The 15,917-nt window shown below is 41.9% G+C and overlaps 1 protein-coding gene across 5 annotated transcripts in view; it reads left to right on the top strand.

Moving 5' to 3' along the window:
• The first annotated feature begins 409 nt into the window (after positions 1 to 409).
• The window catches only part of tiam1b (TIAM Rac1 associated GEF 1b), a 39,453-nt gene continuing 23,945 nt past the window's right edge, over positions 410 to 15,917 (top strand). For 2 of the 5 annotated variants that reach the window (XM_067507049.1, XM_067507053.1), the window contains exon 1: positions 410 to 568. The gene's annotated coding sequence lies outside the window, so the exon portion shown is untranslated. The other 3 variants (XM_067507050.1, XM_067507051.1, XM_067507052.1) reach the window with 3 other exon arrangements.

Here is a 15,917-nt window from a genome sequence, read left to right on the forward strand (position 1 = left end):
AAAGTTTGCAATTAAACATCATGGGCGTTTTATAATGTCACAGAGCAAAGACACTTTACACACCGTTGTTTAGAAATTTTACATGTTTTACTCACATAATGTTTTATAATGATACGGTCTTTGTTGTTTCACATTTATGTCCTTACATTCAGGAAACGACATCAGTGTGTCTGCGGGAGATGGGGGGGGGGGGCGCACACACCGTGCCAATAAACAAATGGTGTGTTAGGATTTAAAAACAGACTACGTGCTCACGTGACTGTCAAACCAAACACACTTTAGATACCACCGTGTATTTGACACAACCACTGAATGCCGATTGGGCGAACCGCAGCTGATTGGCTCCCGGAATAAATAAGTGGCGGTCTTGGGATCCACTTGCACGCCGTCTCCAAGGGCCGCGGGCTCCGCCCCTCTCAGCGGTGTGGAAACAGCACGCATGGTCCGTGCAAAGGCAGACCGTGAAGAGGGGGCCGGACACGCAGACACGGATGGACAACACCGGCGTGTGAAACATGAAGATTTGTGTATCAGGGCGGAAGGAGACAGAGTATGACGGCGGCGGCAGGTATGTAAGGGAAGCACGCTGTTCTAAGCATAAGAACATAAATCGACATGATGTCCCATCACGCTTCCGCGTGGTCCTAACGCCGTCCACACGCATGACCGCGTCCCTCAATCACACAAGTTTATCAGCGGCGACAGACGCTGACGCACGGAGGCGGCCGGTGCGGTCCACCGGGCAATGCCGAAAGTCTGTGTTTCTGAACACGGGCATTTGGTGGCGATTGATGCAGTCAGACGTCAGCGATTTGGAGGTAGAAACAGCCGCGTAGCTCGAATCACGATGGACACGCAGCGGGGTTAACCTGCATGTCCACACATTTCAATGTCCACCCCAGTCACTGAAAACGCGTCCTCGGACAAATCTCTCTTGCTTTTGTTCAGTGGCAGGAGGTTGTGGCCGCCCGACGTAACACCTCGGAGGCGTTTGTGCGTCTGTGTCCTGCAGTTTGGGGAGACGAGAAGCCACGTATGGCTTCAGTGCGCAGCGGAGTCATTTAACCAGATGCGTTAAGGTGCAGCTGATCCAGCGGTGGTTGTTGCTGCTGCTGCTGCATTTACGTCTGACTTTAGTAAAGGGATCGTGTGCAGGTGACTCAGCGGGAAGATGCAGCTGTTTTTACTCCGACGACCTTAAGGTGTCAAGTTTTGTTGCAGCGTCACCACCGGTGCTTAAACTCAAGGGGGGTCGTGATAACCATCCGGATGTAGTGTTGTGGGGACCATGGAAGGACCGTATTTTGCAGGCCTGCTGCAGGTTAATGCTGCATCTGACTTCGCTCATGGTTGTAACTTGACATTGAGCCGTTTTTATTCATGCACTAAAAGTGCCCCCTAATGAGCTGGATCAACCCGTTTTTGGAAAGCTGACCATATCAGATTTCCTGTATTTACCGTCACTGGGTTTTCTCCAGTCTGCTCTGCCAAGTGAGAAATATAGATTTTCTACTAGAAGTCTCACCACTGGGAGACTAGGGGGGCAGTTTTCTCAGTCAGCAGCTCGTATTTATGGTAAGTTCTGTGGCTCTTGACTGGTCCACATGCAAACCATGGTAGATGCACCAACAACTGCAAAAGATGACGACCTGCGGCTCAACGTTAGTAGTTTATGTGTTGTGTTGTGTGGCAGAGAGGAGTTTGTAGTGTACTAGAGTTCACACTGGGGAAAAATGAAAAGGACCACAGAAATGTCTCAATCCGCTTTGCTTGTCCATCCATAGGAAGTTGTGGAAGAGGTTCTGTCTTCAGCAACTTCTTGAAAAGTGAGCTTGTTAGCTTGTTTCATCATCGTGGGACTACCAAGCTGAGGAGCTTTGTTTGGGGCCATCACTCACGGTTTGTTGATCGGGAGGGACTGTAGACCTGGATGCGGGAGTTCCGGTAGGAAGGTGCCGCTGAGTTGACCCCTGTGTAGGGTACGTATTACACACTGGATCAAGCAGTTGTTGAAAACCATTCAGTTAAGCAAGTCTGAGCTGCCACACTAGAGGCCCAGACAAGTGAGAGAAGGGCAGAATGGACAAAAAAACCCAGTGGTAATTGGCAGTGAGACACAGCAGGGGTCTTGGTGCACGTTGATCGGTGGAGAAAGTGATGCCATTTGGAATAAAAGTTGACCACACAAAGTATTGTCTCATGTCAGCGCTTTATGTTGGCTAATCACATATGTTGTCTGTTGCATTTCATTTCACGTGCTGCGCTGCTTTTTCCAATCTGGTGTCTAAGTACGAAATGTCAATCAGTCAAAATCCTGCCCAATTTGTGCGGATAAGTTTGGGGAAAGTCGTTTTGCGCAGCTGTTTCAGGCGATACACCAAAGTAACCTGAAAGATTTGCTAATCAACATGTGGATGGGGCTCTTGCAGTGTTGCAGAACCCGTGCACGGCGCAGAAGTGTCGAAAGAAAAGAGCCATGCTGTGCAGCATCCTGCAGAATGGCTCCAGTGTTTAGTGACGCGTCCTCAGGGTTGTAACCTGAGCCCACCTGTGTGACACGTCTGCACGGAGACCTCACCCTTTGTCTGTGTGTCTTTGTATGGTCGGGTTGTGACTAGTTTTGCTCCCCTCTGGCTTGTTTCCACAATCTTTAACTCTGCATCTCAAAGATCTCAAAATGTTTGACCAACTTCAGCGACAATGTAGCGACTGTCGTAGCTACACATGAAACAACGTCTGCACATTCATATGGACATTTGTTGGCTTTTAGAACAATACATGACTTTGTTCTTCGTGTGTGTACAGAAATGCACCACCAGACAGGGTTGAGTTCTCCAAATGCACATAATTTAACCCTCATTTGTTTCTCTTAGTGAATTATTCATTTCCACCCCACTTGCACATAACTCCTCCGTCATTTGCAAAGGCGTGAAAAGTAAATACTGAAGACGGTCTTGTGTTTTGCCTGGTGCCAAGTGAATGTCGTACTGAGTTTAGTGTGATAACCTCTTACACAGGCCATTCATTCCAACACACAGCTAATACTAACTACTGTAATACCTGCAGGAGTCTGAATGTAGTTAAGGGTGTGTTTTAATACTTAAATCCAATCTATCAACACGTGGTCATTGTGGTATTAAGTAAGCCGCTTGCATTCAGTCTCTTCTACTAAGAAATGTGTTGTTCTGCTAAGTGGCTAATTGTAGGTTTTGTTTTTTTTTTTTATTCACAATCTTAAAAAATAGCAACCTTCACTCTGTAAACACCCCTAATGTAAAAGGCGTCTTCTCCCACATGAATTCTGTAACGGAGGAGCCACGTTGTGTAACAGTGTTGCTGGTGCAGCTGCGAGCGGTCTTCCCTGTCCAGGCTGTCCTGTTGAACGCTGTCGGCGTAGGCCGGTGGCCAGATTTGTCTTGTGAGAAGTATTTTCTGTCTTTCAGCACAGAGCAACACATTGCTTCAATGGATTTCATCCATGTATTCATCCCTTTTTATTTGTTTTACATTAAGGAGTCTTCTCCACAGTGAGCAGCATCTTCTTTTGTTTTTTGTTTTTTTTAAAACCTCAAGCTAATGGATGAAGGACAACCATGTTTTCACTTCTGTTCACATTCATGTTGTATAGAGTTTCAGACAAGAACTTGGTTTTCCCTTGTTTGTCCTGACAGGACATCTGTCCTCATTAGAGAGAACTATCAATGGGCTGCTGAGTCAGTTTGTCCTCAGCCATCTTTGGACAGTCAAAAAGAGGAATCCCATTATTTTGTCCTGTCAGCCACGTGGTGTGCACGTCTGCGAGCGTAGCCTTGTCTGCTTGGTCTGGTCCATGTGCTGCTAAGCAGGTGATTGACCTAATCTTTGAACCCTGCTTCATCTCCCATGCGTTTAAAAACTTGCCTTGCATATTTTTCCAACTTTAACAGCTGCTGAAGACTGGAGGTTGCCACATTCATCTAGTGGAGTGAGGTCATGTGATGTATTCATGATGTGCTGACACAAGCTGAAAAAGCATCTAGATGACTTGCCAAGTGTTGATTCCCAGATGCCTTCTTGAAAACGGCGCCTCGAGCAGTGTTGCATTTTCCGGTGACTGACACACTCACTCATTGTGACAGAAGATTTGGTTGTGTTTTAACTAACTTTAAAGAGAAGCGATCAAACTACAGTACTCTTGGCAATTTAAGTTAAAACCTACATCAGCAACTTCTACCGATGGATTCTCTGCTTGGCTTGTCGTGAATTATTAAAGCATAAATTAACATCATCTCTTTTAAAGTAAAATATCAATAACACTAGGCAGTGGCTCGACCCTTTACAAACCAGCCAACGAGGACACCCCACAAATTAAGTGGACTCTCCTCCTGTTGAGTATTGACTCCTGCTTCAAAGCCTCCTTTGAGGTTGTGGTGGTCTCAGAAAAGTGATTTCTCAGTATTGGAGGGATTTGGTATCTGTTCCATTTACATTGGGCTACTATTCAAAACCAAGGGGCCAGTGTGTGTTCATGCAGACCCATGGAGGTCATTCACTACATCGCTCCAGTCTCCACAATGATCATGGGGTTTGGAAGGATATGACTGATGAGCATCAAAAGGCTACGTCAAAGCTCTGTTCCTCCCCCATTTTCTGAGCTGGGACCAGTAACCTATGACCAGCTGTCACAATTACACGTGGTGATGATCATCAGCTCCACGTGGCTCATGGAATCTTGTGGCTCGAGATGAATGTTAGATGGTAGCTGCACTAAACTATTGAGGCTATGAGTCGCACTGGGGAAGCTGCAGCTGGGCTGATCGAGCTGCCACATCGCTCATAAGAATTTGTCGGGGAAGTTTTTGTTTGAGACTTGAGACTGACTCTAGTGTGGAATGTGTATTTAAAGTGGTATACAGTGATTATTAGCGGTCTTAGGTTCATTTGAACCGGTCTTAGCAGCCATTTGGTGAAACGATATTCAGTTTAAATGGTGTCTGTATGTCAAAGTACCTAAATCCAAACTGTGTAGAAATGTGATAGTTTTGTAAGACGTATAAGTTACATGAAGTCATTTTAAATATGCACATTTTTAATTGTCATAGCCTTTTTTTTTAAATCTGATTACAGTCCCCACGTTTACAATGTAAATAGGACTGTTTTTCACCTTCCCTCAGACCCTCTTACATTAGCTCAGGCCCAGAGAAGACAGCGTTTCTTGATGTTGTTAATGTTTTTCTTTGCATGATGGCATTTGAACATGCATTTGTGGATTCAGCGACAAACCGTGTTTACTGACGGTGGCTCTCAGAGGTGTTTAATTCAGTATTGCATTCGGTTTAATTTACGTTTTGCACAGCTTCCTTACTTGATTTGAAATATGTTTGTCAACGTTGAAAATTATTTAACAAGCAATAACTGACTAGTTTTATATTAGCACTACTAGCTCCCAATTAGATTCTGATTGTCAAAGTCCTGAGCTGATATTATGTTTTTGTTTTTAAAGTTATTGCATGCAGATGAAACACAAGAATTTATTCAACATTTATAATGCTGCTACTGTAATAACAAACTAACTATTGCTGTTGAATCTGTGCAGTGTAATGACCTCTGTGGCAAAGATCAGTCTAATGATTTTATAACTTACTATCTGTTAAACTGAGTAGTGTCAGCCCATGAATTTAACATAGACACTGTTAATAGAAGGAAAATTAAGTTCATATAAAAGAATAATACTGTTGCTGCACTTGGTGTAACCAGCAGCAGACCCCTGCACTTCAATATGCTCCCAGCATGTTTTATTAACTTCTATGTGCGAGCACCTATGCTGTATAGCTTCAGTCCTGACCAGTCAACTCCAGTTTTCTCTGTGCATTCTAAATTATTTCCCTCTCCATACCGGCGTCTTTGATGTCGACTCTTGAGAGGCAATGCACCGCAGGAGACCACTGGATCCTCCGCTAATGATCTGTAGTCGGGCTGAGGTTGCTGCTTTCATGTCTTGCGTAACAGTTGCATTTTTCTCTTTAGATATCAGTTGTACGTGGTGTTGTTCTTCCGTACTATGGATCACATTTTTAATCCGCGGGACACCAGGGGGATGTTGGTTGTTGTGATTGAGCAGAGCTTCAGGAAAATAAAGACTTAAACACCTTGTGGCGATGAAGGTGCTCTTCAGTGCTGTAAAGTCACAAAACCAAATGTAGTATAAAAGCAGTCTCTTGTCTTGCAGTAAAATCAGTTTCACTGTGATGTATCCACAATTTGTATTAGTGATTTACAATAGAACACGCATTAGTATAGAACCTTATTGTCTACTAGTAGGGATAATTGTAGAAAAAAGGCCAGGTGACAAGTAAACCATGTTGCTTTTACAAATGTTGATTGTACAGTGGATGCATCACTACATTGCAGTTTCCTATGGTTAATGAAAGACAATGAGGACAAAAAAAGGTGAACACACAGTAAAACTCTAGCAAGGCAATATGAGAATGGCACAAACAATCCCTTTTAGCTCTTTTGCAAGTCAGAAATTCCCTGTAATGTCATCTTAAACATACTAATGTAGAATAATTGGGGAAATTCAGTGTCTGTACCAATGGACAGAGCTGTCCTCTACATAGCAGTGTAATGTCCCAAATCTAACATGTCACTAGACAAATCTAATATTTTGTAAAGTTTGCATTAACGCATATCAATATTGAATTTATATCTTGATGGTCGTCCCCCGTCTGCTCATTGGGGATGTGTATATAGTGTTGGACAAGAAAGCATCTTGGCTTTGTGGTTCAGTGTTGCTTAAAGAAACCAGTGGTCTTACTGGACTGGTTCCATAGCATTTTCATATTTTGGTGCATATTGATGAGGCATTACATTTACATGCTCCCTCTGGTCAGGGAAGATCATGCCGCTGTTGCCAAATTATTTGACTCTGCTCTGCAGAGCTACATAGGGCTGCCTGGGCTTCAATTATTTTAGGGCACAGTTTTCTTTTGATCTGAAATGCGAATTAATGTGAATGTCCTTCACATTAATAAATTACACAATGAAGAATTTAACATTTCAGCTGCATCATTTTGAATTTATGTCGTCCTCTGGTCCAGTCAGAATTGCTACAATAAAGCAGTGTAGTCCGTTATTAACTGACCTTTTTATTTAAAGCTATTCTGGAAGGCAGCACTGTGATTTAGCTCACTGGGCATGTAATGTATAAGGCTCTAATGGCTTTAGAAAGTGTTGAACTCTGACTTTTTCCACATTTTTTCAGAACAAATGAAGTTAGAATTTATGGGACCAATCACCATAAAATAACCCAAGATGACAAGTTGGAATTTCATCCGCACTTATGCACTAAAACGATATGTAAAAAAAAAAAAAAAAAAAAAAAACTCAAATGTTCATTATTGAGTATTTAGTCTTACCCTGGCAAATATTTGTTTAAGGAAGCCAATCTTTTGTAGACAAAGCACAGCTCATCTCCTGCCTTAACACCGTTCCTGCTGTGAAGCTTGCTGGTGATAAACTCAGCTGCTTTATTGCAGGGAGCTTGAGCACTTGCAAAAATAAAGGGGAAATAAAATAACAATGCCTTGATTCCCACCACAAGTAAAGGATAATTTTATAAAACCTCTCCAATGATCTTTTTGCTCTGTCACCAAGTTATGAAGATGTAGCAAAAGATATGTATATAATAAAATTGTAGATATGGCTACATTTATTCGTTTTGTTTTTTTCCCCTCAAGTTTCTGTTAATAAAGTCAACTGCAAACAATATTACTTTTACAAAGTTTTTTTGGGGGGGGGGGGGGGGAGGGGGAGTGTAGCTCAGTGGCTCGGAGTGTAGCTCAGTGGCTCAGTGACTTGGTCCAGGTTAGGGTGTGGTCAGTATCCAGCGTATTCACTGTGGCTGAAGGTGATTGCAGTAGGTTGTGACACCTGGACGGCGTCAGCAGTCTGAAGTGTTGCTGTGGGTCTTGTAAATGTGGCATCGAATGGCTTGTCGCCATCCAGTTCCATCACGAGAAAGCATTGCGTTTTGTTTAGCCGTGCGAGAAATCTATGTTTCTTAAATGTTTGAGAGCTATAGATGGAGATATATCCCATCCCCCTTGACCTCACATCTTCAGACTCTGACAGCTGTTATTTGTTGCATACTTGGCACAAAACCTCAAATGCTAAATCCTAACAGATTACCTGTGTCAAATCAAGCTCAAAGAGCCGGTAAGAATGCCAGTTATTACGTCTGGTTTCCTCTACACACCGGGCATTCTTGTCTTGTCTAAACCCCGTTGGTTTAGTTTAATATCAGTGTCACAACCTTGGCACGACTTGACGTTGCATGAGAGGAAGCCACACTGACCACAGAGCTGAGTGGATTTTTATTCTGATCATAGCCGTCACACAGTCTAGACGGGGCCATTCCCTCCTCTAGTCTTTCTTTTCTCAGTGTGGTTGTCACAGACTCTACTGTTGTTTTTTACTGTTCATTGTACTTGCAAATTCACTCATGGAGCAAATGAGGTTGGCTGCACCTGAACAAATGTCCGTTCCTTTACTTCCTCTTTACTCGTTCCCTCTGTGACTTCCGTAATCTCAAAATGAACCCTGCACCACTGTCACTGCTCACGTGATGGCCACGCGACATCACTGGTGCTATGACAACAGCAAGCCCAGCCTTTCTCTCATTCACAGGTCCATTTTGGGCTGTCACTGAGTGTTCCAAATTATGCACTGCAAGTGCAATAGGAGTGCAACCTTTATTTTCTTTGCGGCACAGAAAGCCTTTATTTCATTTTCCAGAATCCTATTGTCACCGTCCTACTCTTTGAATTACAAAGAAAAGAAATTAAAGCAAGATGTTTTACCCGTTGGGAGGAATTATGTATCTATCTATTTTATTTTTATTTTTTTCCCTTTTTCAACCGAAAATAAGTTGAGGTTAACGTTCAAGGTGTCTCCCAATCCAGGTTGAGTAATTCAAGCCTATGTCTCTCTTTGAATATTGAGTTGATCAGGTTTTTTGCCACATTGTGTGTAAACTTAATGCTTCTCATCAGGAATAGAGGGGCAATTACAGAGGAGATGGGGGAGATGCATTCCTGCTGGCAGAAGGTTTGTAGTTTAGAGGGAAGGAATTATAGAAGGAGGCAGCGAGAAGGGAGGGATCAAGCAAAAAGTGTCAAAGAATCAGCGGGGGGGGGGGGTTACAAACGGTCACTCCCCCCCTCCCTGCCTCACTTCCTTAACTCATCCTTGCCTGTAGGAGTCAGTCTGCTGTGGACTTGCTGGAGGAGTATCAATAATCCCCTCATGTAAGTATAGGTTTAGTGTATTTCAGTGTGCTTTAATTTGTCAGATGCACCAAAAGCTGCTGTGAATCAGGTTGTACCTTTGGGGTAAATTTAGGATTTATCATCCCTATCTTCAGTATTTGTTAGTTTCCCACAGTGTTTGCAGAGTGCTCTCATCCTATAATTCTTGTGCATGGTAACCATATCCTGGGGTCTTCACAGCCTGTGTTTAGGGTGGGGTTTCTCCCTCATGTTTGTACTTGTAGCACTTCTGTGTAGGCCACAACTTTACCTGCGAATGGAGTCAGTGAGCTATTGTTGCTCCCTAGTCAGTGGCAAACATACACAATGCAGCTTGTATCTGTGTCGTTGTAATGACAAAGCAGCGGTGGTGGTGGTTTTGTGATGCTGAGAAAGGGGAGATAATGAATTGCAAATGCGAGAGATGGTCAAAGTCAAGGAGAATTCCCAGTGCACGTCCTGAAAGAGGGGCTGGACCCGTTATTGATGTGCGAGTTCATTTAAAAACACATCTTTGTGTTTGAAGACCCATTGTTTGACTCCTGTGGTGGGGAGTGGGCGAGAAATGGTCATCTGGTGTCATAGTTATGGAAATGTCTTGACCGTTTGAAGCTTAGCAAGACAGGAGATCTGGTTTTCAGAATTTTCATAGTGTTGTCAATGTTCCTGTTATGACTGGAAGTAAACAAGCTTTTTAAAAAAAACATTTAACGCGTATAATATCAGTTATTTTAATAAGTTTTATATTAATGCACATGCAATTGAATTTCTTTCCTCAGTTTAAGTTTGACCTAACTTTGCTTTAATTAAAAGACACAGTGGAACAAAGGTTATATTGTAGATTTACAAGGCGGCATAGTTCATCTGAGATCAGGTGGTCTTCCAGATTCTTGGCTCATTATAAAAGTTGATGAACAGAATTCAGCATGGCAGCACAAGCTGCTCCGTAATATAGTTTAAAATGATTCTGTCAGATGCCACACAGCTCACAATGATCTACATTAATGCATTAATGCACCGGCTTTTATTCAGAAGAATTGTCTTCTGCAACATGTTCTGCCATTTTTGTCAGCAAAGAGCTAGAGAAGCACCATAACCCATTTCTAGAGCTGAACAAATGGGATGACTCTCTGCTCAGTGGACATGCCCATGTTTTAGCTTAGTCACAGTGTTGAAGTTGATTCGCTTTAGGTGCACGCAAAGTTCGCCTCCATTCAAATGCACATACCTCCGTGCAAACACAAGGAGCTGGATGAGCTTCAGGTGCCAGTAACATGTGTTGATGACTTTCATCTCACTGAGCCTTGTGGAAGCACAAGATATCTGCCATCAGGAAATGTAACCTAAACTGCAACAATAGAATCATTTTCTCTCTCTCTGAGACGAGAATTTGAAAGCAGGCTGTGTGTAGAGCTGTAGTTAATTTAACATATGACCGATTATTGAGTGGGGTCTTGGTTATCGTGAATTCTGTGGCACATTTGTGACACAGGAAGTGACGTAAACCTTCTCACTGTCCGATTAGTCATATTAACTTTACGAATGCTTTGCTTTGCCAGTATTTTACGCTCTACAGGAATTTTCAATGATTTTCACTTGCTCCTGCAATTTTGTGGGGTTTTTTTGTTTTTATTTTTGTTTTTTAAAAAACAACCCAACAAGAAAGAAAACAAAACCCAAAAGTTAAAAAGGAATTGTACATTTTATGCTTGAACAGTGGAGGGACCACTTTTATCCACATGAAAAAGTCTGGCCAGAATTATTGTGATAATTTTTCATGTGTGAAGTCTAGCATGTTAACTTGCCTCATTTATTATACTGCAATAATGTTTCATAGCCCAAATGATTTATTTCTTCTAAAAGAAATGTCTTTAATAAAGTTATCCTTCACTAGCTGAGTGCTTTTTCTAAACAAAGCACCAAAACTACACCCCAATCCAGCTCATTTTACCGCAGGCTAATAAAATGGCCTGTACTGGAAACTGTGACCCGGCCCACGTCAAGTAAGCAGACACATTGTTACTCAAGGTTTGTGTAGTCATGTGTGTCAGGATCAAGCTTGGCTCTGCTTCATTGCACAATGCAGCACAGCAGGGAGCTCCAGGGCTGTTATGGTTGCAGTGACGCTCAGGGAAGACTTCTCCATGGATTCAGTCCAGGGAGGGGATTTAGATTGAGTCTCCTTACTACATGGAAACTTTTGCATCATAATGAGTAACGGATTAAAAATAAATAAATTAAATAAAGCAGGTATTTAAGAGCTTTATTTGGAAAGGAGTTAATTTCCAGGATGTGATTTGGAACATACAGACAACAGTCTCATCTAACGTACCAGAATTTTGCTCCATTCTTTAGTATCTATTTGCCACATAACTTTTAAAGGTTTATTTTCTGCTCATTAATATTGGCTCACGTGTGGAGGAGTTTAGATTGTCTGTACTTGTGACGCTTCATAAAAGGACTACACTCAAACTTGAGCCACGCTTGGTGTCGCCACTCGCTGACCTGGAAGCAAATGATTTCCTCTGTGGAAGAAGATACTGAGTGAACCAGATTAGAAAGCACATTTCCAATGCAGGATTGCAGCTCCCCTGTGTCCTCAGCATTGTGTTTATTCCACTGCCAGCAAAGACACATTCAGGCAAAGAGAAGTCAGCTGCCATAGCAAGGTTGGTAGGTGAATGGTTCACCCAGCAGCACACTGGCTTGTGGTCTGAAGCCACTGACATCTATTCAGTGCTGTTTTTGTGAAGTTTCTGGCTTAATGAATAAGAGCATGACATTTGATGGAATTCAAATTCTACATAATGCAAAGTGCGGAAACCCAACTCCAAAAATGTTGACCAAGCCTCCTTAACCCTTCGCTTTTAGTTTAGAAAATGCAATTGAGCACAAAAGAAATATGGCCTCCTACTGAAATAACTCTCTCTCTTTTAAGATAATTGTGCATATACAGACTTTTATACTACTTTCCCCCCACAGAAAGCCAGTAAGACATGACATGGTTATAAGTTTTAAAGGCCTGTTGCTCTGGGTAGTTTACACAAATATCCAAATATCCGATTTCCCATTTCAACAGAAACCATTCAAAACACCAGACAAGATTTGGGGTAACCAGTGGGTGTCACCATTGATACTGTTGATCACAAATCTAGTCATAAAACTGCCAAGCACATTTGTTCCACTTGCGAGGGGGAGGGGGGGGAATTGTTGGGCGTATTCGGAGTCAGACTGTGGAGGAGCAAATTGTAAGTCTGGAATGTGAAGCATTTAAAGGCTGAGCAGTGTTGATGCTCAGCGTAGTCGGAGACCTGACTCACTGACAGTGAGTCTTACAAGCTATGAGAAGGTCAAGTTGTTAGTCTCTCGTGATTGTTGTTGTGATGTTTTATTATTTTTTTTTTCCCCCAATTGTATTAGTTTTCAGCATCTGTGTAATGTTTTACAATAATGAGTAAAGTTTTAAAGTTAAAACATAATTTAGGCTTACAGATCTCTTAGCTTTGGTTCCGGGGCTTAAATGTATCACACGGATGACTTGGTGGTTCAGCTGCAGGTTTTTTTAACAGTTGTACTCTTTAAGGATAGGTTCACAGTTCAAGTCTCTTAAACGGTGGTTTACCTGGACTTTATCCTGTAAATTAGCTGTGACAAGATGCCACTCTGCATTAAAATCGCGTGGAGTTTCTCCCCATATGTGAACATGTTGTACCCGGATAATGTCCCGCTGAGTGCAACATGTATGAAAGGACAGTCCTCTTTCTGTCCAAAAATAAGTATATTTAGACCTTTTTAATAAGGTGTCCACTCTCACACATTATTTGAATATCTTCCAGAGCTGCAGCCTTTTGAAGCCACTTTTTCTATTTTGTTAATGCCATTCATTTGCAAGTGAACAGAAGAGCACTGTACATGAATCACAAAGATGAAACATGAAATTCTGCACCAACAAGACTCAACATTTGATCACATTAACTCCGACTGCTGAATCCCTCGTATATTTTTGGATACACACCTGAGTAGTTTTTTTGCACAGAACTCGTCTATAGATTTTGGTTCCATTGTAGGGCTGAAGAAAAGGATTTATACAGCATGAACATCCCCGTTTAGTGTTTGCAGAGAACTCTGACTAATATTTAAAGAACTTATCTTTAAAAATGAGTAACAGGTAGAGCATTCTCCTCACGTAGTACTCTGGTAAAAGTGGGGGAAAAATTCAGATCAATTGTGAAAGCATTAATCATTTTAAGGGACTTTAAATGTAGTTTTAAGAGAAATCCTCCTTCACCATTATTAACCACAACCTGCACGCACCCCAGTTTGTCCATACAGCTGTCTCTGGTTGCATATACCTCCACTTTAGTTGTTAAGGACTTCAAGGGTTCACAATGAGGAGCTGAAGAGCCAAATGAGCAGGGGGTAGTGTGGCGGTAGCATGGTTATGACTCTGGACAGGGAAAAACCTGGCAGTGATGAAGATGATTAAATTAATATAAATAAATATAGAAAACAGATTTTTTTATTTTTTTATGTGTTTATTTTTTCCCAGTTGGTGAACATTTACAGAACTCCTCTCAGAACACCTAGCACAAAATAGACGACAGTAAAACGGATAAAGACTCACTTGGTGGTTGTTTTGTCCAGCAGTTAGTGGAAAGTTAGGAAATTTCTATAATCCTTTAAAATGACGTTTAATTTGACCACAGAGGTCTATGAAGTATCGTTAAACTCGATAGACTAAAGTCTTATTAAGCCAACAAAACATGTGGCATCTGCTGTAGAAAAACCAGATCCAACCTAAAACCCGAACCGAAGCTGTGACCTCTGCAAACAATGGCGCCCTAAGGAACACCGGGGAAGGGACAAAGGTACCAGCCGGCTAAACAAGACCAGCTGCTGCTCAACAATAGGCTCTGAAAACAGAGCCTTCAGATGAATTGCAGAAAAGGTGAACTTAAGATCACATCTCTAGGGTGCAGATATTTGTGGCCTATGGCTTATTATTTTGCAAGACAGTACATGGCAACAAATAACAACATGGACAGATTCTTTCAAATTTTTACCCACATGCATAAAAATACCTAAGCCCCCATGTGCTGCCCTGAACTATGGTGTTTAGAAAGCAGTTTATTTTTAAATAAGTTTATTTAACTTATTTTTGGGACACTGAAGCCTACATGTTGCACAGAGTAACTCTAAATATTTGTCACTTTGGAATATTGGAAAGTGGGCTAATGCTAACTGATTAAACTCTTCCACTGTAATAGCTTTCACAAAAAAAATGTTCTACTTACACATTACTGCACTTTTTGTACTCAAAATTCGAATTGCCACTCTATCTAAAATAGCTACTTTATCAATGGGAGCTGCTGTCTTGCCTGGTCTCACACCTGTCATCCTAATGGATATGTGTTGGCGTGAATCTATGGGCTGCTCTGCTACATCAACAAAGTCCCATAACACACAACCACCTGAGCCTCTGTGGGGTCAGACAGGTCATACACAGCAGCAGCATTAGCTGCCATCCTCTGAAATCAATGTGAAATCGATTCTGCAGCTGAATGAAAATGACTGAGGGGTTCAGCTTATTGTTTTTGTTGTTGCAGGGGGAAAAAAATGTGTGTTGGTTTATTTTTACATCACCACCTGCACTGACATAGTTGCAGGTAGAGTTTTGGCAACATAGAAAATATTAGCAATGGCAGCAGCATTATTTATTTTCTAATTATTGTGTTTTTGGCAGATACATTTTGAGCAGGGCTGTATAAATCTTGCGTGGATGAGCCAAAGGCTGGATAACCCATTGCTTCATGATGCATTTTGGGCCTCAAATGGGCACAAAGCTACTCCAAGATGAGCTTTCATTATCACTAAAAGCCTCTTTTCCAGCTGTTCACTATTCAGTGTTTCTAAGGCTACAGATCCAAGTCAGAAAAATACGCTTTGACTGTATGACAGTGATGCATCGTTTCCATTTGAGCTATTAACTGAAGACTGGAGGAAGTGCTTTCCTTGATCATCAACATCCCAAATAAATGCTGTTCCTCCACAGAATGGAAACTTTTAAAAGGAGGGTACAAGCTTTTCTGCTGATAAAGTCCATCTGCTCTAATAGAATCTTAAACCCAGCAGATCACACTCTGGAGCTGAAGACATGTCATGAAAACATTGCTGTTTGCTACAGAAGCACGGGACAATATCAAAGGAAATGGGACCCACCCCCATACAACTACCTGTGTTATTATCTCAAGAGACTGGAGTGTTCAGATTACAGGGTTTTGTGTTGGAGCTTGTAATGAGTGAGCCCAGTGCATTTTTGCCTTTCACCAGTGTAGTTGGGATAAATGACAGGATTGTGTTTGCAGGAGTCAGAGCGACCTATGGAGTCCCAATAAAGACAGTAGCTTATTGTTTGGCGCTTCTTCAATATGCATCAAACTTTAGAGGGTTATGCAGCTGGGATTGTTTTGTTTTTTTTTTGTTACCCCCTGATCATTTTTTTTTTTTTTTTTTTATTTTCCTCAAATGATACCAACAAGTTGACATTTCTGTCCTGAGGGATTTGAAGGAGAAGAGCAGTTGGGGCTTAGGATGTTTTTTTTTCCTCTCTTGTTCCTGTTCCAACAGGCC

This window comes from Channa argus, chromosome 6 (genome assembly GCF_033026475.1).
Source record: "Channa argus isolate prfri chromosome 6, Channa argus male v1.0, whole genome shotgun sequence".
Lineage (NCBI taxonomy): Eukaryota > Metazoa > Chordata > Actinopteri > Anabantiformes > Channidae > Channa > Channa argus.